Source organism: Ursus americanus, chromosome X, assembly GCF_024610735.1.
Source record: "Ursus americanus isolate L20-20 chromosome X, mUrsAme1.1.p, whole genome shotgun sequence".
Taxonomy (NCBI): domain Eukaryota; kingdom Metazoa; phylum Chordata; class Mammalia; order Carnivora; family Ursidae; genus Ursus; species Ursus americanus.
In genome coordinates this window covers 93,569,236-93,595,993 of record NC_142164.1, presented here as the reverse complement: position 1 = coordinate 93,595,993, position 26,758 = coordinate 93,569,236, and the positions used below count along the sequence as shown (strand labels likewise).

At 38.5% G+C, this 26,758-nt stretch overlaps 1 long non-coding RNA gene across 1 annotated transcript in view; it reads left to right on the top strand.

Annotated features, from left to right (window-relative positions):
- The window catches only part of LOC148106982 (uncharacterized), a 111,312-nt gene that overhangs the window by 28,701 nt on the left and 55,853 nt on the right, over window positions 1–26,758 (top strand). Inside the window, exon 2 of the long non-coding RNA XR_015723287.1 lies at window positions 17,815–18,063. This is a non-coding gene — a long non-coding RNA (uncharacterized LOC148106982). The remainder of the gene's footprint in view (window positions 1–17,814; window positions 18,064–26,758) is intronic.

The window sequence follows — 26,758 nt, the reverse complement described above, 5'->3', positions numbered from 1 at the left end:
ATCTTTGGGGTAAATACCTAGTAGTGCAATTGCTGGGTCATAGGGTAGCTCTATTTTTAACGTACCGAGGAACAGCTATACTGTTTTCCAGAGTGGCTGTGCCAGCTTGCGTTCCCACCAACAGTGTAAGAGGGTTCCCCTTTCTCCACATCCTCGCCAATACTTGTTTCCTGTCCTGTTAATTTTTGTATGATTTGTTTAGTTTTATAGGTTCTTGCTGGTATTTTTAATTTTTTCTTTTATTTCTTTAGATATTTTAAACATAATTATTTTAGGGGTGCCTGGGTGGCTCAGTTGGTTGGGTGGCTGCTTTCAGCTCAGGTCATGATCTCAGGGTCATGGGATCCAGCCTCGCATCAGGTTCCCTGCTCAGCGGTGAGCCTGCTTCTCCCTCTGCTACTGCCACCCACCCACCCACCCCCCGCTTGTGCTCTCTCACTCTCTGTCTCTGGCACATAAATAAATACAATCTTTAAAAAAATTATTATTTTGTATTATGTATCTGATGATTCCTACGTATGAAATTTTTGTGTATCTGATTCTACCTTTTTTTCTGGCTTGATCATGGTGCCTCATTTCCATGTGTAACATCTTATGAATTTTTATTATAGTCACATAATCTTTGCAACATTGTATTTGTGTGGTTATCCCTTAGGCTTGGGGTAAAGGTCATTCCTCTGGGGAGGTTTTATGTTTCCTTGTGAGTAGTGTGAAATTCAGCTGTAAACTCACCTGTTAAGGATCAGTGTGTATTTAGAAATTCCAAGGGGGCTATTTTTCCTTCTCCAGCAAGCAAAAGTTCAGCACAGGGCCTCCGTTTAAAAACTGCCTTAAGAGGTTGCTCACTTCTCTGTGGTAGTTCTTTCGATTTGTTTTTGGCATTTGGAGATTTATTACTTTTTTCTTAGCTCAGCAATGATTGAGAAACAGAAATATCACTCATTGTTTTGGCTTTCTATTGTAGGGTTGTTAACATACTAATGAAAATGGAATCTTTGATTTGTTTAATAGAATGATACATTCAATTTCCTAATCTGCCTTTTAGGATTTAACATTATATTCCTAAATGAGATTGGCATAACTATTTTGTTTTCCCTTATTATCATTTAGTGGTTAGAATATAAAAATTACCCTAGCTTTAGAAAACATATTGGGGAAATTCTTTTTTTTTTTTTTTTTTTAAGAACAGTTGTTTTCCTTGAAAGGGTTCCTGGGTTTGTGAGGATACTCCTTGTCTTCCAACAGGCACCTGAGGGGTTTCATATTAGACATTAATGTCAAACCGTGGGCTCTCACTGTCTCACAGGAGATAAGAATTTGGATCTCCACACACTTGTGACAGAGCATAGGATTTTTGATTTCTCAGAGAACTCTTAATTTTTTCCCAGCCAGAAGACCCGGCAGATGACCATTTTCCTTGCTGCCTCTCTATTCCAGAAAGTGCAGTTTTTCCAGTTCCCTTTAGTGCAGGAATTTATGTAGAGATTTCAGTCCCATTTCTTCCCATCAGACTTCATATGGACACAAGACCACACCCTCTGTGGGCGTTACAGCCTTAGCCTCACGCTTCCAGGGCCTGTTTCAGGTTTGATGACATCCTAAAGCCCGGTGATATCAACCTGTAGAGTTAACACTCTGGTGTTGACTTCCTTTCTGCTTCTGGAAACTAGAGATATCTTTTTCTCTCTATATAGCTAAGCTGTGAATTCAAGCTTTTGTCCAGGATTTTCATGTTCCTCAAGTTGAAGGGGCATCAGAGCATTCACCACACCGTGCTACCAGAAGCGGCCTTATGTTTTCCGCTAGTTGAAGTGAGGCTGTTGAAATGCTGCTTAAATCTCTTCATCAGTGACATGGGGGAAAATACTGTCATTTTACCTAATGGTATCATATGGAACAATGACATAAATCATAAAATCACACTATTCTATGAATAGTGCCCTAAATGGATGCCAAAGGCATTGATACTTTAATTTTCTCTTTTATGTTTTTTTTTCCCTATAATGTCTACTTTCAAAACCCTGGCTTAACGCCCATAAATGTAATGTTTTTCACTTATGTCATTTTCTGATTATAGCATTTCATGTTTCTCAGTCCAGGGAAAATTTTAACACAAGATTTCACTTCAATAATATCCTCATAAGCCTGTTTGAAAAGTAATGTGGTTTCTATTCTGTTTTGTCGCTATAGATGACAGTCCCAGAGGGATTTTGAGTTTGTTCTCCACTTATTAAATATATATATATATGTATATATATACACACACACACATATATGTATATACATATATATATCCATCTTGTAACTGATAAAGTGGATATCTTCCAATAGGATCAAATTAATATAATAGAAAACTTTCTGCATTATAATGAGAGCATTATCTCAACTTGTGCTTATTACTGTCCTAAGGACACTTTTGATCTCATTGTTGCTGGTCCAAGCTCTGATTTCTCACAAAAGAAATTCACTAATTTTTAAAAGATCTTGATGCATTAACAAATATATCTACATGCTTCTAATTCACCTTGCTAAGGTCACTTAGAGAGACATACAGTCACATGGCAATCATTTCACAATAATCACCATGTTGTACACCTTAAATATATATAGTTTTGTCTCTTATAATTTAGTAAAGCTGAAAAAATAAATGAAGAGACTTTAACTTGTTTGATTAGATCTTGGCCTATATAACTCATGAGCTAATATTGGGTATTGCCCAATTTTTCACTAGACTATATAATCTATTATAGATGTATGTTTAGTGGCAGAAAACATACCCTCAAGAGAGGTACAGCTCATAGTTTTAGGTACTTTAATGTGATTCATGACCATATGACTCTCTAGGTGACCTTAACAAGGTGAATTAGAAGTATGTAGATATTTAGATATCAAGTCAGACTCAATCCTTTATAAAAAGAAAAAAGAAAAAGAAAGAAAAAGCTATGTGGTACATTTTGAGCGTCAGTGATGAATGCTTTTCCATATGAACTACATCTGTTGAGAGAACACGTTTTTGGTGGAATACTAATAAATCAGCTATTCTTCAGAACATATTTTGTTCCTTGTTGCATTTATAGAAGAATAATGTCCACATTAAGGAACTGATAATTCCAGAATACTCAGTATTTGTCAGGCCATATGTGGCATGTTGGGTTCAGTTCTGGGTGCCACATTTTACGAGGATCTTTGAAAGACTGGAATATGTTCAAAGCAAGCTGAGTGGGAGGCTGAAATGATGACATGTGAGGAATTAGTGAAAATTTTGGAAATGTTTAGCTTGGAGAGCAGAACACATAGAAGGCACATAAGAATTGTCTTTAAAAATTGGAAGGGTTGCCAGTCATTCCGTATACAGTCCTTGAGCAAATATCCCACATCAGGTATCAAGTATGGGGCCACTGGGATGTCTGGATGGCTCAGTTGGTTAAGCCTTTGCCTTCAGCTCAGATCATGATCCCAGGGTCCTGGGATCGAGTCCCGCATCAGGCTCCTTGCTCAGCGGGGAGCCTGCTTCTCCTTCTGCCTGCCACTCCACTTGCTTGTGTTCTCTCTCTCTCTCTCTGTCTGACAAATAAATAAATGAAATCATTTTAAAAAGTATGAGGCCCTGAAGGAGCAATTATGAATGCGAAGGGTACTCTCTTCAAGAAATACATACAATAATTACAATTCATATTATAGCTGTATAAATGCAACCAAAAACATAGCCCCAAAAAGTGGTAGGAGGTCATAGGAGGAAAGAATTATTGAAATAGTTTAGGTTGTTTCAGATTTCATAACTAGAAACAATCAGTTAAAGAAACAAGACATATACCTTGTTTTTTTTGTTATTTTTTCATTATGTTCAGTTAGCCATATACTTTGAAAACTGGTATAATGAAGATCTTTCTGACGATTGTTATTAGTCAGTTGACAGAGATTTTGCACTGACCTAAGCCTTGTAGTAACTCAGAATTATCACAACAATCCTCACATTCGATGCTGTTGTTATCCCTTTCCCAGATGAGGAACTGAAGGCTCAGAAAGTTTAGGCGACTTGCTCAAAGGTCACATGGCTAGCAAGTAACAGAATTACGTTTTGAATCCAGACAGTCCAGCTCTAGAAAACATGCTCTTTACCACTGAGCTACACTGCCTTTCCAGAGAGATTACTGATCCCCATCTCTGGAAATTTTCTTAGATAATCTCCATGGATATCTGTTACAAGTGATGACTGGCCAGATTGAGAGGATGTTTGAAGTAACCTTTGACAATTTACTATCCTATTATTATCAGTCTGTGATGTTTTGGGGATAAGCTTATGAGCATAGTCACTAGTTCAAAAGCTAAGAGTAATAGTATGATCCTTAGTTTTGGCAATATTAAGAAATTATATCTTTTGATTTGTATAAGGAGAGATACCTGTATATCCCTATCGCTTGCCAGTTACTGTTTTTATCTTCTAGACAGCTCAGCCTTTTCTTTGCTCAATGAAAATACTGCATGTCTTAATATTGCACTCCCCGAGAATATATTCCTCATGTCACACAACAGGGCTGCACTCCTCATTGTTTGCCAGTGTGCTTTCCTACAATTTCCCTTTGTCCTCCGTGCCTTAACTGCTGTCTCCATGGTCTCCATGAGGAGCTGTTCAGCTGGATTCCTCACAGTCATCTCCTAAAGGAGTATGTTTGAAATTCATTGAGCCTGGTTGCAACAAACTTTTTCTTTTCTTTTTTGCAGCAATCTTTTTTTTATATATTAATAGACTAGCACTCTTCCAAGGACAAACCATTGAAAGTTTTTAGTCTTAAATGAGTACTTTGTTTTCATTGCTTGGTAAAGTTTATAAAGGTATTCCATGTGAGGGGTGCCTGGGTGACTCAGTCAGTTAAGCATCCGACTCTTGGTTTTGGCTCAGGTCACAGTCTCAGGGTCGTGAGATCGAGCCCCACATCAGGCTCCACACTCAGCAGGGAGTCTGCTTGTCCCTCTCCATCCCCTTCTGCCCCTTCCCCTGCTCACAGACTCTCTCCCTTTCTCTCTCTCTCTGAAATAAAAATAAAATAAAATAAAATAAAATTTTTTAAAAAAGTATTCCATGTGATAGGTTTTGGTGGTGGATCCATGTCTCATTTGCAGAAAGGATGCCCCATCACTACACAGGAAGTTCACTAGTTTGTCCTAGAGCTTGACATCATTTTGGTGACATGCTCAACCTCTCTTCCACAATGGCTCTTAGCTGAAGACCTTGCTTCCCATTTCAGTGAACGTGAAAGAAGATCATTTCCACAAATTCCCATCACCACTGCCTCCATCTCTGCTCACATGCCCTGCTTTCTTTTCAGTCACTGTGAGCTGATTCTTCTCCCAGCAAAGATGAACACTTCTGCTTGTGCAGATCTAATTTCCTTCTGCCTACCCAAGGAGTTTGGTGTCGTAATCTTGTCCCTTTTCCTGCGACACACATTTATTAAGATTGGAAAGTGTTAGGGAAGAGCAGAATGGTAGATGGTGAAATCTAGAGTTCTCTTCTGGAATGTTCTGTGAAGTGCATCCCCAGTCTAGTATCCAAGTTGATATATCACATTGGTAGATGCCATATGAGTCTGGTGTACTAGGCAGGTCTCATGCATGGGCAGGTAATTTTGGGAGTCAAAAGTACACAAGTGGTATTAAAAGCCAAAAGATGTGACTGGGTAGACACTGAAAACTAACAGGTTGCTGGTTGAGTCTTGGAGGCCTCACAAAGAAGCCAGCAAGGTAGAGCGAGTTGGAATGGCCCACAGAGCAGGAAGAAGCATAAAGTAATGAAGGACAGGGAAGAAAGATGTTTCAAGAAGGAGTAGTCAATAATACTGACTACTATTGAGAAATATGTAAAAAGATAACAGAGCCGTGAATGTTGTATTTAGCAACACGGAAGTCCTCTCCCTTTGATGATTGAATTAATGAGTAGTAGTAGACATACAAAGTTCAACCTTTTTCCAAAAAGATTTGCTGTGAAGCGGAAAAGAGAAATTGTGTAGTACGTGGAGGGGGATATCTGTTGTCAAGAGAATGCTGAGGAATGAGTATATTTGGAAAATACTTACAGAACCAACAAAGCAGTGACGAAGTTATATGTGGAATTCAGATGGCAAACATTGATGGCATTGTTAAAGGTAATACTGAAAGGATAAAAAAATAGTAAAGAAAGATAAATATCACACCTAGATTAAGATAGCTTAATAAATCAGTCTCTAAAAAATTGACACAATTTTTCAGATTTATGGACAGAGAAGAGCTCTGAGTAATATTCCCTAGTAGGTGGAGACAGACTGGTTTTCTACAAGGACAATCAATATTATTGATGCCGCTAAAATCTATCTTTAGCCTACCTGTTACTAAGAAATACTATGTCCTTTAATTTAACTTCAGGAAAGGATATATACCTTCTTAGATCAGACATTTATTTCCAAAATTTAAAAAAGCCACTGCTTTGGGAGTTTAACATGAAAAATTCATAGAATGGATTCTTCCACCACTATTTTCTTTAATGGAATTCTAAATACTGATAATGAAATAAACTCCCACTGGTTCATGTGTCAGAGCATAGAATTTGCCATGATCACTCCAAACTCCTTAGGTTACTGTTTTCTTTTTTCACTATAACCTGCAACTATTTGCTGATAACAAGGAAAAACTTTCCCTGCATCATAGCTACAAATTAAAGCCACATCATGGAAAAAATTAAGATTCAGCAGTTTCCAAGGTTAGGTGATAAAAGTTAATTTTATCCTAGTTTAGTTAATTATAAACTTTGCTATAATGATCAGGGATTTACACTGTTTCTATTAATTAACATTATTGAAAACCAACAGCAGTGATAATTATTGTGTGAAAGGCAGTTTTCTGTACATAATAGATGAGCAGTAATGATCTGTCACTCTATTTCAGAAGTTCTTAGAGCTCATGACAAGATATTTTATGTTCACTTATTAGGAAACACAATCATTTATTGCAAGTTAGGCCTTTGGAACTAGATGGGGAGCTATTTGGGTAATAACATTAGGAAGCATTTGTCTTGAATGTACAAGAGATAGGGTGAGGCCTACTTTCCACTCTAGCTTGGAGAGACAGCTAGGTTAAATTGAATCATGAAGGATGAAAGCTGATTAGTGAAGTAGTTATAGACGTGTAACTGAAAGACAGCATTGCACTAATTCTGATCTTCCTCTTATTATCTTCTATTGCTATTATCCTGACAGTCACCCTACCTGGAAAATGGGGCCAGTGTGAGAACCTCACCCTCTTCTCTGGTCTCTAATCCCTACCTTTAGAGTATTTAGAAGGGTAAGCACCCCTTTAGCATATGCAGATGACACCAGAATTTCCAGGAATATTAAACTTAGAGCATCTGTTGGGCATCTGTGGGTTTAAAAGATGAATATTTGGGAGATGGGTACAGTTTCTTCTAAACACATTAATTTGGGGAGACAATTGTCCTTCCTTTAAAGTAATTTCAACTATTACAGCGAGTTCTCTTGGTTTGTAATTTTTTTTTTCAACAGTGATGTGAAAGAAGGGAGTGTACTTGCAAGTAATTTCTAATATATAAATAGGAAGATACATGATTACAGAATTACCTTAAGTTCTGTTATGATTTCCTCTGGGAAAGGGAAAAATAGAGTGATGCAATTTTCATATTAGTACAGGTAATTCCATTCAAGGTCTGTAGCCTGACACTGATCATTGGATCAAATATCAAAGACTAGTTTTTTTGTTACTCCCATTATCCTTTTGCGTGTATGTACTTTTGGGAAGTGAAAGCACTTTTCAGCTTTAGCTGCCCTGTCTATGGAATGGAGATAACATACCTATTTTAACTATGTCTCAAACAAGTTAATTTATGGAAAAGTGGTTTATAATTTATAGAGCATTAAAAATACGAGGTCCTATTTTTGTTAATACTAGATGGGTTTAGCTTTTTCTCCATTCTACACATTGCTTTAAGATGTTAATCATATGAAAGATATAAAGATAAATTGGATGGTGTAAAACTTAAGCTAGTTAGCACGGCTTTTGTATCCATTTATTTATTGTGAGGCAAGTGATGTTCCATAGAAGAGATCTAGGGTCATTGCATTTTATAAAGGTGAGAACACATTGTAGAAGCATCATAAATATTAAACAACCATATAAGATATTTGGAAGTATCTACTTAAACATTTTGCCATGCCTCTGAAATACCCCTTAGCATACTTTGAATAATTAATAGATGTTTTAAGAAAAATACTGACAGTAATGTGAAGCCCATTCATGTCTTTCAAAGCCTTTGGAGTTCCTGGGGATAAATCAATACAATTCTAAAGAAATGTATCCCTTTTCATTTAAAAAAAAAAAAGGAAAGTAATTCAAGCAGTTTTCAATAAGTCATCATTGTGTAAGTTAGAATATTTCATTTTTGTCCCAAGGTAAGGTTAATAGGGATGCACCATGCAGAAAAAGAAAAAGCAACAATGACCAGTCACCCATTTATGCATGATGCCACATGGAAGTGTGAGTTTAGCGGGATGACTTCTCTTCTCTGGAAAGGTTGTTCACTATTTACATTGAGGATGACACTGAAGCTCAGAAAAGATCTACTTGATTTTCTGTGATAAAAAAGTCTTCCCTACCAGCCTCCACAAAGGGGTATCAATTGTATATTAGTGTAAGTGCCATTATTTAGTTATTGCTAAATTGCAGGTAATAAGAAATTTGACCAATGTAGCATAAACAGATTTCAAGAAAGGAAGCAGCTTTTTCCAAAGGGGGTGGGGGGAAGTGACCGGAGAGAATGCAGAAAGGCTTTAACTTCAAGCAAGTGACCATTTCATTATGTACTATGGATGCTGGGGGGGCACGGGGGGTTCGGTTGGTTGAGCGTCTGCCTTTGGGATCGAGTCCGCGTCGGGCTCTCTGCTCAGCCGGGAGCCTGCTTCTCTCTCTCCCTCTGCCTGCCGCTCCCCCTGCTTTGCTCTCCCCCCCACCCCGGTCTGTCAAATAAATAAATAAAATCTTAAAAAAAATACTATGGACGCTGAGGAGATGAAACTCTGGAAGAACTGTCAGCGGTCGACCATTTTAAATCCCTGCCTTTTGACCATAAAGTATTATAGTATTATGCCAGTACTAAATATAAGGCAGCTTATCTAGACTAAGGTGTGGTTAGAGTCTCAAGGGCACAAATTAAGTGGTGGCATGTAAGTGATGAAGAAATCAGCCCATCAATGTTTAGAGAGAATCGGAATTCAGTAGTTGGAGAAATGCAGTTAAGTGTCAACGAAGGAGCATTTAAGTATTCCCTCCCCTGGGCCAAACACCTGCCTCCTCCCCACCCTCCGGATGTTTTACTGGATACTTACCAGGAGCTCCGTACACGTGTTATTGGTTCTCTTTCAAATAATCTTTCAAAGTTTGCTTACTTAGGACCTACGCAATTCCAACCTTCCTTGCGCTGCTGAGTATTCCAAAGCTCCTCTCCTGGTCTGAGTCTTAGGAGAGATCCCTTCCACTGCTGACCACAACACGAGTATTAGGCCATCTTTCTGTGGGAAATGAAATCTGTGATTTGGGTGTGTTACGGATTGGCATTTAGGATTGGCATGGGATGGGTCCAAGCCTCTGACTGGAATAATTGATCTCCCCTTCTTTCCTATAGTGCAATTTCATTTTTAAAAAGATGACAGTATAGTTTATTATTTTAAGAGCTTTGTTGAGACATAACTGATATACAAAAAAACTGCACATATTTAATGTATGTAATTTGATAAGATTGGATATATGCATACATCCATGATGCCATCGTCACGACCAAAGTGACTGCCATATCCATCACTTCCAAATTTCTCTCGTACCCATCTCCCCTTTTTGGTTATAAAGAAACACTTGATAGATCTGGCCTCTTTGTATGCAATTTCTTTTCTTAATCAACTTTTATTTTGGAATAATTGCAGATTTACACAAAAGATGCAAAGACAGTACAGACAGTGCTCACATACCTTTCACTCAGTTTCCTTAATGTTAACATCTTACATCACCATCTGTATTACATGGATTACAACACTAAGAAATTAACATCGCTGGATCTTTATTAATGAACTGTAGGTTACAGACTTAACTCAAGTTTCACGAGTTTTCTCACAAATGTCTTTCTTCTGTTCTAGGATCAGAGGGATGCTTTTAAAACTTCAGTTGCATGATGTGTTTCCCCTGCTCAGAATTCAACAGTGGCTCAAAGTCCAAGCCTGCTTCACACAGTGGGCTGCAATGTACTACATCACCTTTTTCTCCCACAGCCAGTTACTTTTCTGGCCTCTCCTCAGCTCCCCTGCTTCCAGCCTCTCTGGGTCCCCATGATGCATTTGCAATTGACCTTCTTGCTGTTCTCTAAATATACCAGGCACACTCCTGCCTCAGGCCTTTGCACTGATGCTTCCCTCTGCCTGTGGCACTCTTCCTCAGAAATTTCTATGGCTAACTCTCTCATTTCCTTCAAGTCTTTGCCTAAATGTCACTTTATCAGGGATGCCCAACCCAGCTGCCTATCCTTCCCTACCCTGCCCGCCCCATTCCTATTCTCTTTAAAAATTTGTTTTTTTTATAATTTTTATTTTGTAATATTAGTCACCATACAGTACATCCCCAGTTTTTGATGCAATGTTATTCTCTTTAAAATTTAAACAAACATTTTATTTTAGAATAGGTTTCAATTTACCAAATAAAAGTTGCAAGAACAGTACAGACAGTTCCCATATACCCCCACAGCCTGTCCTTACCACGTTGCATTACTGTGGTAAACCGGTTACAGTTAAGAATCCAACATTGGTACATTCCACACTTCATTTGGATTGCATGAGTTTTTTCTTCATGTCCTTCGCCTCTTCCAGGATCACATCGAGGATACTACATTACATTTAGTCATGTCTCCGTAGTCTCCTCTGATAGATGACAGTTCCTCAGACTTCCTTTGTTTTTATGACCTTGACAGATCTGAAGAATGCTCATCAGATATTTTGTAGATTGCCGCTCAGATGGGCTTGTCTGATATCTTTCTCATGGTCAGGTAGGGATTATGTGTTTGGGGGAGAGAAAGCACTGAGGTCAGGTGCCATTTTCATTACATCATGTCAAGGGAACATACTGTTAGGATGACTTATCACTGTTGATGGTGACCTTGATGAGCTGGCTGAGGTAGCGTTTGTCATTATGTGCAGCCCCCACTTGAGGAGTACAGAGTTACGGTCCACCTCCTTGAGGACAGAGCATCTATACGGAAATTATTTGGGATTCTTCCACATGGGAGATTTGTGTACTCTCCTCCATTTACTCGTCTGTTCGATCCTTTCTTTATATCCATATGGACTGAAGGAAATTTATTTTATACTTGAGGTCACAATCCAGTACTACTTTGTTTCTTTTGTTGCTCAAGTTTTTCCAGCTTTGGCCATTGCGAGCTCTTTTTCTTAGCTCCTGTGTCATGCCCAGTACTTTTGTTTTATAAGCACTCCCTTACTTTCTGGCATTTCTAAAAGATGTTCCAGGCTCATCTTGTACATTCTGTCCCTCTGCCCTAAAATCAGCCATTTCTTCAGGACGTGCCTGCTCTTTTTATCGGAGGGTGGTATTAGCAACCAAGGTCTGGATGCTGATTATGTTCATTGCTACTGAGATAGAACTGCTTCTAGGCCCTCGCGGTGAACAAAACTGAAACTATATGTATATTTTATTTTCATCAGTGTTTTATAGTTTTCCATATAGAGATCTTATGTATATTTTGTTTTATACCTAATTTTATACCTAAGTACTTCTTTTTTTGGTGGTGTTATAAATGATACACATGTTTTTTTTTTTTTAAATTTCAAATTCCATTTGTTTATTGCTGTTGGGGAAGCTATTGACTTTTGCATATTTACCTTGTGTCCTGTGCCCTTCCTAAGCTTACCTCTTAGGCATACCAGGAGGTTTTTTGGGTTTTTTTGTGTTGTTGTTGTTGTCGTTGTTTTATGGTAGGTTCTTTGGGGTTGTCTCAGTAGGCGTTCACCTCGTCTGCAGATAAAGGCAGTTTTATTTCTTCCTCTCCAGTCTGTATACATTTTAGTGATTTCTCTTGCCTTATCGCAGTAGGTAGTATTTCCAGTAATATGCTGAATATGAGTGGCGAAGGAGGATATCCTTGCCCTGTGCTTGACCTAAGGGAGAAAAGCATTTAGTTTCTCACCATTAAGTATAAATGTTAGCTGTAAGTGTTTCATACCTACCCTTTATTACGTTGAGAAAATTCCCTTCCACTCCTAGGATTTTGAAAATTTTTATCATGAATGGGTATTACATGTTATTTAATCTTTTTGCATCTATGGATGTGACCATGTGATATTTTTATTAGCTTGTTAATGTGGTCAAATAAATTGATTGATGAAAGTTAAACCAGCATTGTATCCTGGGATGATCCCAGCCAGGCCATGGTACATAATTCCTTTAATACATAATTAAGTTTAATTTGCTAATATTTTATTGAAGATTTTTAATCTATAGTCAAAGGATATAATTGTTGTTTTCTTGCATATCCTTCTCTGGTTTTAGATTACTGCTGGCCTCAGAAAATGAGTTGCAAAGTGTTCTCTCCTTTTCTACTCTCTGAAAAGATTGTGTAGTTTTGGAATTACTTCTTTAAAAGGTTCAATGGAGTGCACCAGTTAAATTATTTGGGCCTGGTATTTTTCTTTGGAAGATTTTTAGCTACTAATTCAATCTGTTTGATAGACACAAGTTTATTTAGGTTATCTTTTTCTCCTTAAATGAAGTTTGGTTGTTTGTGTCTTTCAAGGAATTGGTCTGTTTCATCTAAGTTATTGAATTTATGGGCATAGGGTTGTTCATAGTATTCTCTTATTATCCTTAGTATCCTTTTATTATCCTTTTAATGTTCTGGGATCAGTAGTGATGACATTTCTTTTATTAGATATTGGTACTTTTTATCTTTGCTCTTTTTAATTTTCTTTGGTTGACCTTTGTTGCTAGAGTTTTATAAATTTTGTTGGTCTTTTCTCTGGCTGCTTTAAAAATTTTGTCTTTGTCCTTAGTTTTCTGCAGTTTGAATACAATAATGGTAGGGGAGAGTGTGTGTGGGGGTATGTATCCTCTTTGGTGTTTCTGAACCTCTTTGATCTTTAGATTGGTCTTTGTCACTAATTTTTAAAAATTTTCAGCCATTATTACTTCAACTGTTGATTCTGCTCCATTCTTTTTCTAATATTGCAGTTTTGCATCTGTTTTATTTTTATTTTTTTCAAAGATTTTATTTATTAGAGAGAGAGAGAGAGAGAGAGAAAGAGAGAAACAGAAAGAGAAAGTGCAAGCAGGGGGAGCAGCAGGCAGAGGAAGAGCGAGAAGCAGGCTCCCCATTGAGCAGGGAGCCTGACACAGGACTCGATCCCAGGGTCCTGGGATCATGACCTGAGCCAAAGACAGGTGCTTCACCGACTGAGCCACCCAGGCATTCCCAGTTTTGCATCTGTTACAGTTTCATATAGTCCTGCAATTCTTAGATGTCTGTTCTTTTTTTCACATTTTTTTTTCCTCTTTGTATTTCAGTTTAGAAAATTTTTATTGACCTGTCTTTCCTTTTGGTACTTTCTCATAGTTACCATCTTTCTGCTGACATCTGGTTTTGCATCCACCTTTTTTATGAAAGCCTTAACACATTAATCATAGTTATTTTTAATTCCCTGACAATTCCAACATTGTGTCGTATCTGAATCTGGTTTTGCTGATTGCTTTGTGTCTTCAGACTGTCTTTTGTTTGTTTTTCCTTTGGCATGCCTTACAATATTTTGCTGGAAGCCAGATATGTGGTATAGTGTGTTAAATACTGGGTTAAATAGATCTTCAGTATGAGGATTTATTTTAATCTCACCAGTAGTTGTGTTTGGTGTCTGTTGTAGTTAGGGGTACGAGAGGTTTCAAATTCCTCCAGTGCCCTCTCTCTCCAGCTCTCCTGTTGCCTTAAGGGCTTCTTCCCTTTGTACTACTCATCAGAGACAGTGTGTCTCTGTTGTCCCAGCTGTAATCCACTATTATTGTTCCTGGAGACATTACTGCAGTAGTGATGGGGTGTAGGCAAGGGGAAGCTTCCTCTAATCACCTGATTAAATTCTAGTTTGGGGAAAGACTATGGGCGTGTGCCTAGGGCATGTGGCTTTCCCAGGTGTTTCTGTCCCTGCTTTAGGCATAGAAATTTTTCATCCCTTGCCCTCTAATCCTCCCCCTACCACAGGACATTGCTTGTCCTCCAGTGCCCCCAGTTACACAGACTGAGATCCTCTCTCCTGTACATTTAATCTTGTAGTTCTTTCTTTAAGTGACACAGGGAGGCCGTGGCAGAGTCGAGCTCCCTTCCCTCAGCTTGACTGGGATTTCCCTGATGCCAGCCATCAACGTCAGACCTCTTGGAGATTAAGCCTTTTGTTCTCTAAGGGAGAAGGGTCTGGGTGGATTTTCACAAGGCTACTCCCCTTCCTCTCCACCAGCTGGGGCCATGTGGTGGAGGGAGCTGTCTCAGGATTCTTGATTCTGTGACAGCCTGGTGGGTTCCCATAGGGAAAACCTATAAAAGTGTGGATCCCTCCCTAGGACTTTGGCTCTCACGAGCTGCTCACTCTCATGATAGTCCATAGTCAGCCTCTAGCAGTTCATCGAAATTTCTAGTTTATCGGACCTTCCAGCTTAAATGGCATCTGCCCAGTGGCTTTTGCTCCAGATAATTCTATGCCTGAGTTGTCTTCCTGGAGGAGCCCATCTCTTCAGGTTTGGGGATGGTAGTTTGGCCTGCAGTCTCAGTTCTCTGAGGTGTTGAAGAAAAAGTTGTTGATAGTTTGTCAAGTTTTCCTTGTTGTAAGGATGGGAATTAGGGCTTCTAAGCTTTGAACTGAAACCAAAGTTCCTGCAATTAAGTTTTAATAAATGATGGCCTCTTATTTTTGAATTACTAATCCATGATTACTTGCCTTCTAATTCAGACTCTACTGTCCTCCAAGATTCAAACATTCATTATTCCAAACCACAGTATATAATATCCATTAGATATTTACCTGTCATCGAATTAGTTTATTATTACTGAAGTTGAGAATTGAAATGGATTTAGAGATTATTTCCTCATCCCTCTCGTGTCAGATTATTATTTCCCTATCCCTTTCACGGTAGATTATTTCCCCAGTCCCTTTCATGTTAGAGATTTTCAAATTGATTTGGCTCTATCACCCACTGAAGGTCATTCAGAGTTCATGACAGAGCTGAGGGTCCGATTTACTTCCCGGTTCCTTTACTGCATGGATGATTGAAAAGCACATTGCCTGCCCTCCCATTTATCCCTGCAAGTTGTCGTGCTAAACATATTTATGTCTACCTGTGTTATCAGCCTTCTGTTGCACATAGTAGTTGCTTTAATAATGATGTCTTACCTTCAGATAAAAACACTTTTATACATGTTATAGTTTTTGATACTTTTTATAATCCAGTTGTACGGAACGATGATTCTCAGTGAGTTTTGAATTCCTGTTGGTATTCACAGAAGGTAAATGATTTGTCTAAACACACGAGGCTGAAACAGAGGCAAACGTCAAGACTAAAACTCGGTTCTCATAGTCGGAACCTGCATGCAGATTCTTGGCCATTAGGGAAACCAGCTGCCTTTTGCAGGATGCTGACAACCTGGTGTCACTGCCCACGCTATTCTTAGTACAAAAGAATGCACACCTGCCTCTGCTTCACGAAGTGCGCTTCCCAGAGCAACCTCCGGCACGAAATGAGTGCTCAAAGCTGTTGTCCATTGATCAGCTGCACCTTTCATATGCCATGACTTTTCCAGACAGCGCTGTTCAACGCAGCAGGAACAAGCAGGCACAGACTCTGTAACATTGACTATTATTGGGCTTTCCTGGAGTTATAGGTGAATATTTATTGGAATTCACTCTGTGTGCTAAGGTTTTTTCGTTTCACAGTTTGGACAGCATTCCATTTCCTTTTTTGTCCTCTCAGTGTATTATTTGCTCTTCTGCCATGTGTTTGCTGTCTCTGTTTTGAATTGTGGTTAATTGTGCACACAGTTCTTTTCCAGGCCTGGAAACACCTTAAAAGGTGCTTCATGTCATATTCATCTTTGTATCTGTAGGGCTTAATAAAGAGGCTTCCTCAGCATGAGTATTCCCTAGTGCTGTGGCTTTGGGGGAAAATGTAGTGGTTTGTATTATACTTAGTAGATTCCGTTAGGTTCTCATTCTCAAAAAGATGCTTCTGACAGTGCAAGACCCTTTCAGCCTTAAAGCTCCAGTCAGTTTCTGCCTGGGTAAGCTCAAGTGCAGTAGAGAGGGAGAAAGAAAGTATGGAAATCTTAAAAGTCCAGTTCTTATACACCCCACCCAAAGACTTGGGGGAGTTGGGGTAAAACTCACCAAAGCACATATTCAAAGAACTCCTGTTGGATTCTATTTTGCTTTAAGATTGTTTTTTTCTCTTTCCATCTCACACTCTCCCTTGCCTTATCTACTCTCATCTGATAAAACACTGCGACTAAGTAGTCTTATTAATCTTATGCCCCCCTGCCCCCTAAAATATGGGACCACTTTTAACTTCATGCTTTACCTATATGGAGTGGACGATTGTAGAACTGATGTTTTCATACTAATTCACTGGGCAAGAGCAGCTGGAAATCACAATGCTATCTGTAGAACTCCACGGCATATTCTTCTGCTAAATTCCATTATAGGAATGAAAATAATTTTACTTTCTTAAAATACGACTTTGCACACATCGCACATGTGAAAAGTGTTATTGTATATATTTTTAAGAAATTATATTTTCCCAAAGTTTTGCCATTGATATACATTCATTATTTTTCTGTTTTTACACCCACCTTTGTAGTACACACGTCTCCACCATACTGTATATAAAGGAGAGTAATTACTTGGGTTACCCCCTCTGCTTGTCATCCAAGTCTGCTCATTTTAGGAATCTTTATGTACAGCAGTTCTTTAACTCAATACTTATTTAGTCCTGGAGGGTGAATTTTATACACACACACACACACACACACACACACACACACACACACAACTATATAACTGTATGAGTGTGAATGATATATATTCATATAAGGATTTTTAATGCACTCTTTTTTCTTTTGATTTTTGTTTGCTTTGCCTTTTCTCTTCTCTTTCTTACCTCATGTGTTCTCCCAGAAAGTAATCCATGTTAACAACTTTGAATTCTTTATTTTTTTTCTACGCTAACCTTAGCATGTGTATACACACACACACACACACACACACACACACATTGCTATAGGAATTGTGCTTCATCTTTTTAAAAAATTAGGACCATACTTTGCAAAGTTTTCTGCAACTTGGATTTCTCACTCATCATTTACCTTGTAGAGTATCTTCCTTGCTGACTGGTCCAACTTGAATTCATTATTTTAAAATATTTATTCCCTACATGTAGTACATGGTGTGGATATGCCATAATTCCTCAATTTATGTCATTCAGTTTGTTTTTGACATTAAAATAAGCATTAAACATGATATATATATTTCAGTGTTATGTATGTTTATGTTATATATGTGTGTTATGTAGTTTCATAATATTAATGTTATTATATATAAAAAATCTCCTAAATCATAAAAGAGGGCTTTTATTTCTATGGGGGAGATTTCCAGAAGTGGGCCAAAGTGAATGGAATTTTAACTTTTAATAGACTGTTATGGATTGAATTGCGTCCCCTAAAAAATATGTTGAATTCATAACCTGTCTTTGCAGATGTAATCAAAACAAGATGAAGTCATACTGCATTTGGGGCGGGCCCTCTTCCAGTGACTTCTGTCTTTATAAGAAGAGGAACATTTGGACACAGACACACAGAAGAGGCCATGTGAAGACAGGGGCAGAAATTGGAGTGGTCCACCCCCAAGCCAAGGAACATCAAGTTTCACCGTCAACCACTAGAACCAAGGACGTCTGGTGAGGCCCTGTGGACACCTTGATTTCAGACTTCGAGCCGCCAGAACGGTGAGACAATACATTCCTGGTTTTTTTTTTAAGTCTGTTTATGTTGTTTGTGGGACTTTGTTATAGCAAACCTAGGAAACTAACACATCCATTTGCAAGAGTAATGTCCCTAAAGACAGGTGTTCTTATTTCCGAATTTATAATGGCAATTGTTTCAGTGACGATCTTTTAGTGTATATTTGTTGTTGGTTTTTGGTAAGAAGTCTGCCATAAGTAGTTTCCTTTTATTCCTGTTCTGTGTGCTATTTTTATTAATAAGGCTCTGAATTTCACCAAATGATTAGCATTTATTAATATTATCATGAGGCTTTCCTACTTTACTTTTTGATAGAATGGATTCTGTTTGTATCTTTTGTGGTAATTTTCCCATCCTTACATTTAGAATAAGCCCTACCTAGACATAATGTGCTATTCTTCTGACTTTATATCCTAATATGTCTTTTGAACATTTCATGTCTATTCATAAGTGATGGTGGGCTACGCTTTTAACTGTTGTTATCAGGTTTAGCATTAAAGTCTTGTTGGCTTCGTAAAATGCATTAGAGAGCTTTTCTCTTTTTCTATTCAGTTGAAATGCTTTAGATTACATTAAAATTAACTTTTCCCCCCTTAATATCATATAGAACTCACCTATAAACCACTCTGGCTCTTGTGACTTTTTTTTTTTTTTAACAAAATGGTCACTTGAAAACATTTGAACTTTTACGAAAGTAGGAAGTATTATATGATGAACCTCTTCATACCCACACCCAGCTTTAATTCAAGTTGGAACTCTAGTTGGCAGGAGAACTGAAGCACCAGGTGATGATTTGTGATTTTTAAAATAAGTTTTATGATACCAATGGATTTCAACTTCTTTCCCAAACCTGGACATTTTACCCAAGTTATAAAGTTGAAATAATCTGTTACTTCCCCACTTGTCTTCTTAAGAAAATTCATCAAACATTAATTGAGGGTAGTTGAATGCTACACCCTGCCTTCAGAGGGTGGGGACTAAAGGCTTGAATTGGGCTAAGGTCCCAGCTCCCTAAGTTACCAATAATTGAGGCTCAGTTTCCTCATCTGTAAAGTGGAGAAAGAAGAGTGTCTGCTTTGTGGGATGGTGGTGAGGATTAGGTGAAATAGTACCTATAAGACAGAAGGGGGCTGCTGCAGGTTATCACACAGAAAACAGCTTTAGGACCGAGGCGTTCGTTCTTACGGCTGCTAGGAGTTGGCTGCCAATGGCTCACAGATGAGTCCTTCTTTGGGACTTGTCCTCATCGGAAAGGAACTGCACTGAACAAAGTTGTGCCCCATCTTGAAGGTCAGCACAAGGCCAAAAGTTGTTCAGTTTTGTCTGGTCCTCTTGCCTCCATTCAGGTCAACTGTGAAGGGCCATCCAGCCTCCTAGCTTCCTGTGGCATTGGCTATGGCCTCTGTGTAGCTGCCATGCGCAAGTTCTCCTGCTGCCCAGTCCTGTTTCCCTCAGCCCCTCATAGGCGTTGATAACAAGAGAATCTCCAGTAAAATGGGTGTCCGCACCTTCTGTCTCAGTCTGTTTCTGAGGGAGGGCAGCCCCAGATAGTGCTTAAAACAGGGCCTGGTAAACATTCGATACCAACTGTTACTGTGAAATGGCTGTTAAAATGATCATAGATCTCAGATACCGCAGAGCCTTTCCTGCTTACCTCCAAAAGTCTGCCCGGTCATGTGGCAGTGGGGCTCACTCTCTCTCCACTGGACTCACGTTTGCTTCAAGCTGGTGCTTTGTGGTCCGACTCTGAGTAGAGTGATGATGTAAGAGGTTTGACAGCTCCGAACATAAAGAGGATTTCTCCACCTGAGCAGAATAATGGCATTTGCTGTATAACACCAGCACATACCTACCCGGAAGCAGTAGAATTGGGCATTTGTGTTTTGTAATTCAGTGTTCAATATGTTGTGGACTATGTTGGTGCAAGCTGGCAGACAAAACTCATTTGATGCCAAAAGTTAAAGGAAAAAAATCATATGGAGTTAAAATATTGAGAAAATATTGATTAGCATTTTCTACAATTCTGATTTAGTCATGAACCTCCTCAGTCTGGCTTATGGGAGCCTACACTGAAATCTGTGTGTGTGGGTGTGGAACATGGCCCTATGTGGGTAAGTGCAGACTATTTGAAATATATAAGCAGATAGACTTCATTCAACATATGTACCTCAAGGAAGTGAATCAGTCAATTATGTGGCTGTTGTGGATAATTGAACATGGTGATGGTGCCTAAATTTGGTATGGGGGGTGGTGGTGTATTTTTAGTAACTTGACTTTTTTTCCTAAACTGCCTACAGAGCAGATTTAACATCTATCCCGAAATACTCTCAACAGTAATTTATAGAAGTGTCAGAAAAACCTGATAGGCTAACATATTGGCATCAACATGATTCTTTAATTTTATTATTATTTAACTTAATTTTTAAATTTAAACTCTTAACTCATCCCCGTTGAGCTATGTGGTCCGATTATTCTCTGGGCAGTGAGCAGAGGGTCTTTTGTCTACAGCACTTCCTTGAACTGAAAGGAGAATTTACAATACACACGAGAGCATTTTTCTTACATCCTTTTGGAAGCCCATTATTAAAGTTTGGTTGTCTATTCCTCACACTTGTAGTGGCATTTAATGGTTTAATTATGTTACTGATCACTTAAGTCCGTATTAATATTCCTTTCAAGAGTCCCTGGAATCCTTGGCAGTACTGAGAGAGCAAATGAGACTGGTAGGGCAAAGAGGTGGGATGCTGACCCCAGGAGACATAATATTCGCATTTTGTATCGAGCATTTCAAAGAGAAAAAATAAAGCTAATGCCTTTAATTATCTAAACTAGATGTTTGTAGAGAGTGAGCCACATGGAGAACAGTCTCACTAATCTCTACCAGAACACTGGATGGTATAAAATATGAGGGTTAAGCATACTGCCCCCAAACCCCACACATTTATTATCTTTTTGCAGCCAGTTTAATAAAAGCATTCTGATTTTTTAAAAAGAACACAAAAACTTTGCAGCAGTAATTCAGGACAGGTCATGCAAATTCCAGTGTAAGACACATTGATAAACATCAGGTCTCGCTTTTGAGATACATTTACATTTCTAACAGAAAAAAAGAGTTGGATAAATTATTTCAAACCACTCTCCTGGTCCCCCGAGCAGCAATTTTATTTCATGAAGAGTGTGGATGGGCCCTGGAGACAAAACAGAGCTATCACCATTGATAGATTTGCTTGAAATTTGATGTTTACAGTTATGCTCCAATTTGGGCATCTTCAAGTAGAGAGTAAGGAGTCAAGAGGAGGGAATTCTAAGAAAATTTGGGGCTGAAATACAGTGGCTTTGGAGACTATTTGGTAAATACAATGAATCTCAAGGCCAGGAAGTTCTTTCAAAGTATACTATGGCCAAACTAGAAATTGGAGAGTCAAATGTGATGTCCTCTGTGTGTCCTGTCTGTTCTTTGAAACCGGAGCTATAAAGCTATTGAACTGCTACATAAGGAGTAGAACAGATACAGCATGATTCAGAATCCTCCCAAGGACAGTTCAAAATTTGCCTTCAGATTTTCCCTAGGTACGTGTTTTCCTGCAGGATTGTGGTGACATCTTTTTTTTTTTTTTAATTTATTCAATAGGTTGGAAATGGCTTAAGTAATTTGGTCCATGTTTTTCTAAAAAATCTGGATGGACCCGAGTAAGAATGATGAACATATCATGATTACAAGTCAGCAAATATTCAGTAATCACTTGTTATGAACAGGCAGGAGGTACAAATCTAACATATTATGAAGTGTCTCTGCTGGGCCTATCCTAAGAAATTCCACATACACCATGTCTATTATTCCTCACAGAAACCATGGGGACCTGTATACAGATCCTCATTTTGACAGCTGAGAAAAATGAAGTTTACTTTTTTTTAAGATTTTATTTCATTAAAGAGTGAGAGGGAGAGAGAGGACACAAGTGGGGTGAGGGGCAGATGGAGAAGCAGACTCCCTGCTGAGCAGGGAGCCTGACCTGGGGCTCAATCCTGGGACTCCAGGATCATGACCGGAGCTGAAGGCAGATGCTTAACTGAGAGAGCCACCCAGGCGCTCCGAGAAAAATGAAGTTTAGAGAGTCACAACATGAGAAGCAGGAACCACTTTCAGTGAGATTTAAGTACCCCCCCACCTTCCTCAAAGAATCTGTAGACCGACTGGAGAGAAGAGACAAATATTTGAAATAAGAAATTATCTGTGTCAGAGTAGACATTTTATTGACAGGGAGTGCTTGGCGTATCAGTCAGTATATTGTATTTGAGAGAAACAGGAGTTCATGAAGAACCATTCTGGTGTTCAGGAAAGATAGGATGGACAAAGTGGGCCTCCGATTCGACAAGGATCCTTGAAAACTTAGTAGAACTTAAGCAGAGTGGATGTGAGCGGTGTTGCCAGTAGTGGAATGCTTATGTCCAAAGGCCCACAGATGGATCATCAAAGGTGGGTTAGGCAGAAAATGGTTGACCGGTGTTATGGGAAGGGTTGTTTGGGAGGAAAAGCTAACTGTAAGGTTAATTTTAGTCTACAGATGTTATATTTCAGCTTGTGTTGGCCTCTTGTTTAGTATCTGTATAGTATCTGTAGAAGAATTAACCTAAGGTATTCTGTTAATCTGACATGGAGAAGCAGAAGAGGAGGAAAGATCGTGGACATGAGACAGGAGACAGTGTGGGTGATGTCGACACACATTTTACAAACAAGATACTTTTGCTGCAGATTTAAGATTGAGAGATTTTTTAAAAGATGGTTGCTGTGTTACATATCTTATTCCATTTTATTTCTATTAGTTTCATATTACCACTCTAGCAAATTAACCATAAACCCTGGTATTGGAATACAAATTTATAATCCTTCAGTTCTGAAGAAGTTCAAAATGGTTCTCACTAGGCTAACATCAAGGTGTTGGCAGAGTTGTGTTCCTTTTGGGAGCTCCAGGAGAGAATTTATTTTCTTGTCTTTTCCAGCCTCTAGAGATCACCTGACTCCGTCAGCAATCATACTCTGACCTCTGCTTCCTTTATCACATGTTCTTTTCTGACTGACTCTCCTGTCTCCTTCTTTCTAAGGACCCTTGTCTTTCTCTGTCCTGACTATGTCACTCTGAGCATCCATTAAATCCCCCGACCCTCATTACTATCATTTGAGAAACTGAGGTTTTTACCCATCTCTAAGTTCTGTTGTGGGGATTAAGATAATGTAGGTGAAAATATATGGAGCAGTACCTATTACAAGCCATTAACTAAAACTAGCAGTAGTAGTAGTAGTAGTAGTAGTAGTAGAAGTAATGGCATTCTGTGGGGATGCTAAAAAATTTTAAAAATTGTTATACTGAAGCATATAGAATAGGTATAGAGCCAGACTGAACAACTGTTACTAATTCAAAGAGAATTATTTTGATACACCTGAAGCTAACATCACACTGTATGTTAACTATACTGGAATTAAAGTAAAATAAAAAGAGAATTAATTTGAAATACAATAAAATCATTGTTGAGAATAATAGGGTTTCTTTATTCAAGTTTTGTTTTAATTCAGTCTCAGCTTTATGTCACTGATGAAGGTTCTCAAATTTCTTTTTAGTATTTTTATGACTGAGAGTGAGTTAGGTGGACCTAGATATTTCCCCAATTATAAATCATCTGAAATTCAGATTGATCCTGGCATTTGTATACTCAATGCCAGTCTTCCAAGGATGCCTTCAAGTGAGTACAGTTTGCCTTCAGTTCGGGCACATCCTCTTAAAATTATGCCACATCAATGGGTAAGATGTTCGGTAGCTTAGCATATTTTGAGGTTTACAGTCAGTGATGGTCACAGCACTTAAAACATGATTCATACTCATAAATCCTTGAATATCTTCAAAAATTCTAACATAATTACCACCAAATAATTCTAGGATTCTTTAGGATAGGTGATTTCTTTGATTTCAAGGCACTTTGGTAATAGGAAAGAAATGCAGTCTTCAGATGTCATCCACTCCGTCCATATGTCCAATCTGCATCTGTGTACTTGCACTTCTGTCAGTAAATAAGTGTGCTCCCTTATTCCTGAGTATTCTTTAAAACTTCAAGTTTTAAAACTTCCTTGTGTCCCACGGTCTTCTCTCAGCAAGAAAGCAAAGTCTTGTAAGCTACTGGGGCTTTCACAAGTTGAGTCTTTGGGAGTCCTTGAATTCCCCCAAAGACTGGTTAAGAAAGTGCCTTCGTAAAGCTTTTCACCTTAACATTTGACTGCATTAACATAAGCAAAATATCCATACTCTATCGCAACATCTTAAAAATAACCAGTAAGTAGAAAATGTAGGACACCTCCAACATGACATCTGCAATGATCCAAATGGAAAATTTTGCAACATAAAGTTCTGTGACAAATGATTTCATGACAGCCAGGTACATCAACCTTCCTTTTGACATGAAACCTTATTTAAAATGTTAATTTAAAATGTTTCCACCTTTCAATATTGGCATTAGATCTGTGACCAGTTGAACCTGTTTCTTCTTTGTTTAATGTAAACATCTAAAATTTCGTACTGGGGCACCTGGGTGGCTCAGTCAGTTAAGCGTCTGCCTTCTGCTCAGGTCATGATCTCAGGGTCCTGGGATTGAGCCCCGCAACAGGGTCCCTGCTCCGTGGGGAGTCTGCTTCTCTCTCTCCCCCTCCCCTTGCTCTCTCTGTCTCTCTCTCTCTCACTCTTTCTCTCAAATAAATAAAATCTAAAAAATAAAATAAAATTTCATACCAACTGTGCAATGTGCTCTACTAATCATGTGTAATACAGCAAGTGCTGGAGGGTCCAGACCCAAAAGACAGAGAGTTGTATCAGGTTAGGCTGTATTTGGGGAAAGGTGAATGTATCATCTCACAGTATGGGAGTAATGAACTGAGCTGAAGATATAGTATGAGCGTTGCTATTTATTAAATATCTTATGAGTCCTCTTCCAAGAACTATACATATACAATTACATGATCTCTTCGTAATAACAACTCTTAAACATAGTCCATATTTTTGTCATTTAAAAATCTGTATCAGGTGCCTGGTACTGAATGAGTTTGTGGTGATGACACAGTAGACAATGCTTTTAGCCTCATGGTACTTCTACATAATGAAATTGAACATCAGAACATTGAAGGAATTTGCCTGTGGCTATACAGCTCTAAGGAGAGAAGCAGGGATTCAAACTCAGAACACTGGGGCTTTTCTGCTACTGTTTTTGTTTTCCTACTACAGGGCTCAGAAGTCAGTTTGAAGAATCATGTAACTGGAAATTCAGGGCCAGGAAGGCAGAAATATTGCAGTCACTGAAGACAGTTAAATAGCCAAGAGGTAGAGAAGAAAACATTTTCTTAACATATCAACTGACAATTTATCTACGGACTAATGACAGATGGAAATTGGAAATGATTAGATTATCTTTACAATGCTAGTTGGCATTTTACTTACTGAATTAGTTTGTATCATTCAGCTGTTATGTCCTGGTTTCTGGGATGATAAGGATAGCTAAGACAGGAGGTTTGACCTTGAAATGTCACAGTTGAAAAAGGAAGAGACAGACGTGTAAGCAAGCAAGTGAATAAACCAGTTTAGTTGCTATGATAGAAATCTATACAGCTGCAGTGGAGCATATTAGAGGGAAAGGTACATTCCAGCCAGGGGTAACTTCTAGAAGAGAGGGAATCAGCAAACCTTTGTAAGAGCTAACACTTCACTAAGACTTGAAAGATGAGTAATCATTAGGTAAGGAGGGAGGATAGGGTGGAAGCAATAATGAAAAAACAAGGTTGGGATATTGCACATAGTTTAACGTGGACAGTGGACAAGTTTTCAGGGACTGACGCAGCATGATATTTATTTGGAAATATAGTTGGGTGAGAAGGGGACCTTTATTCTGCAGAAGATAAAGGATCACTGAGTAGTTGACCAATGACTGCCATCCTTGGCTGCCCATTGAATCTTCCCATATCATGGCAGGATCCCATTTAAGACCAATTGACTCAGAATTATGTGAGTTCCTTAGGTGATTTTAGTGTGCAGTCAAGGATGAGAATGCCTGTGTTACTAGGTGAGTACCATGACACTCTGTGTGCACACACACACACATTGCCACACGTGTTTCTACTCCGTAGGTTTCAAGATGAGAAATTGAGGGGCATCTGAGTGGCTTGGTCAGTTAAGCATCTGACTCATGATCTCAGGGTCATGAGTTCAAGCCCCATGTTGGGCTCCATGCTGGGCATGGAGCCTACTTTTTTAAAAAAATGAAATTGAGTAGAATTTTGCAGGGAGAATGAACAAGTGTGAAAAAGATGAAGATGTTAGAAATGGATATTTTCCTAAGTGAAATAAGCCAGACACAGAATGACAAACACTGCACAATCTTACTTATATGTGGAATCTAAAAAAACTTATGAAAGCAGAAAGTAGGATAGTGGTTGTTGGAGGCTGAGGGGTGGGGAAAAAAGGGAGATGTTGGTCAAAGGGTACAAAGTTTCAGTTATGCAGAATAAATAAGAGATCTGGAGATCTAATGTACAACATTGTGACTCAATATTATATTGTACACTTGAAATTTGCTAAGAGAGATTTTCCAGTTTTAATGAAATATAATTGACGTATAACTTTTTATAAGTTTAAGGTGTACAAC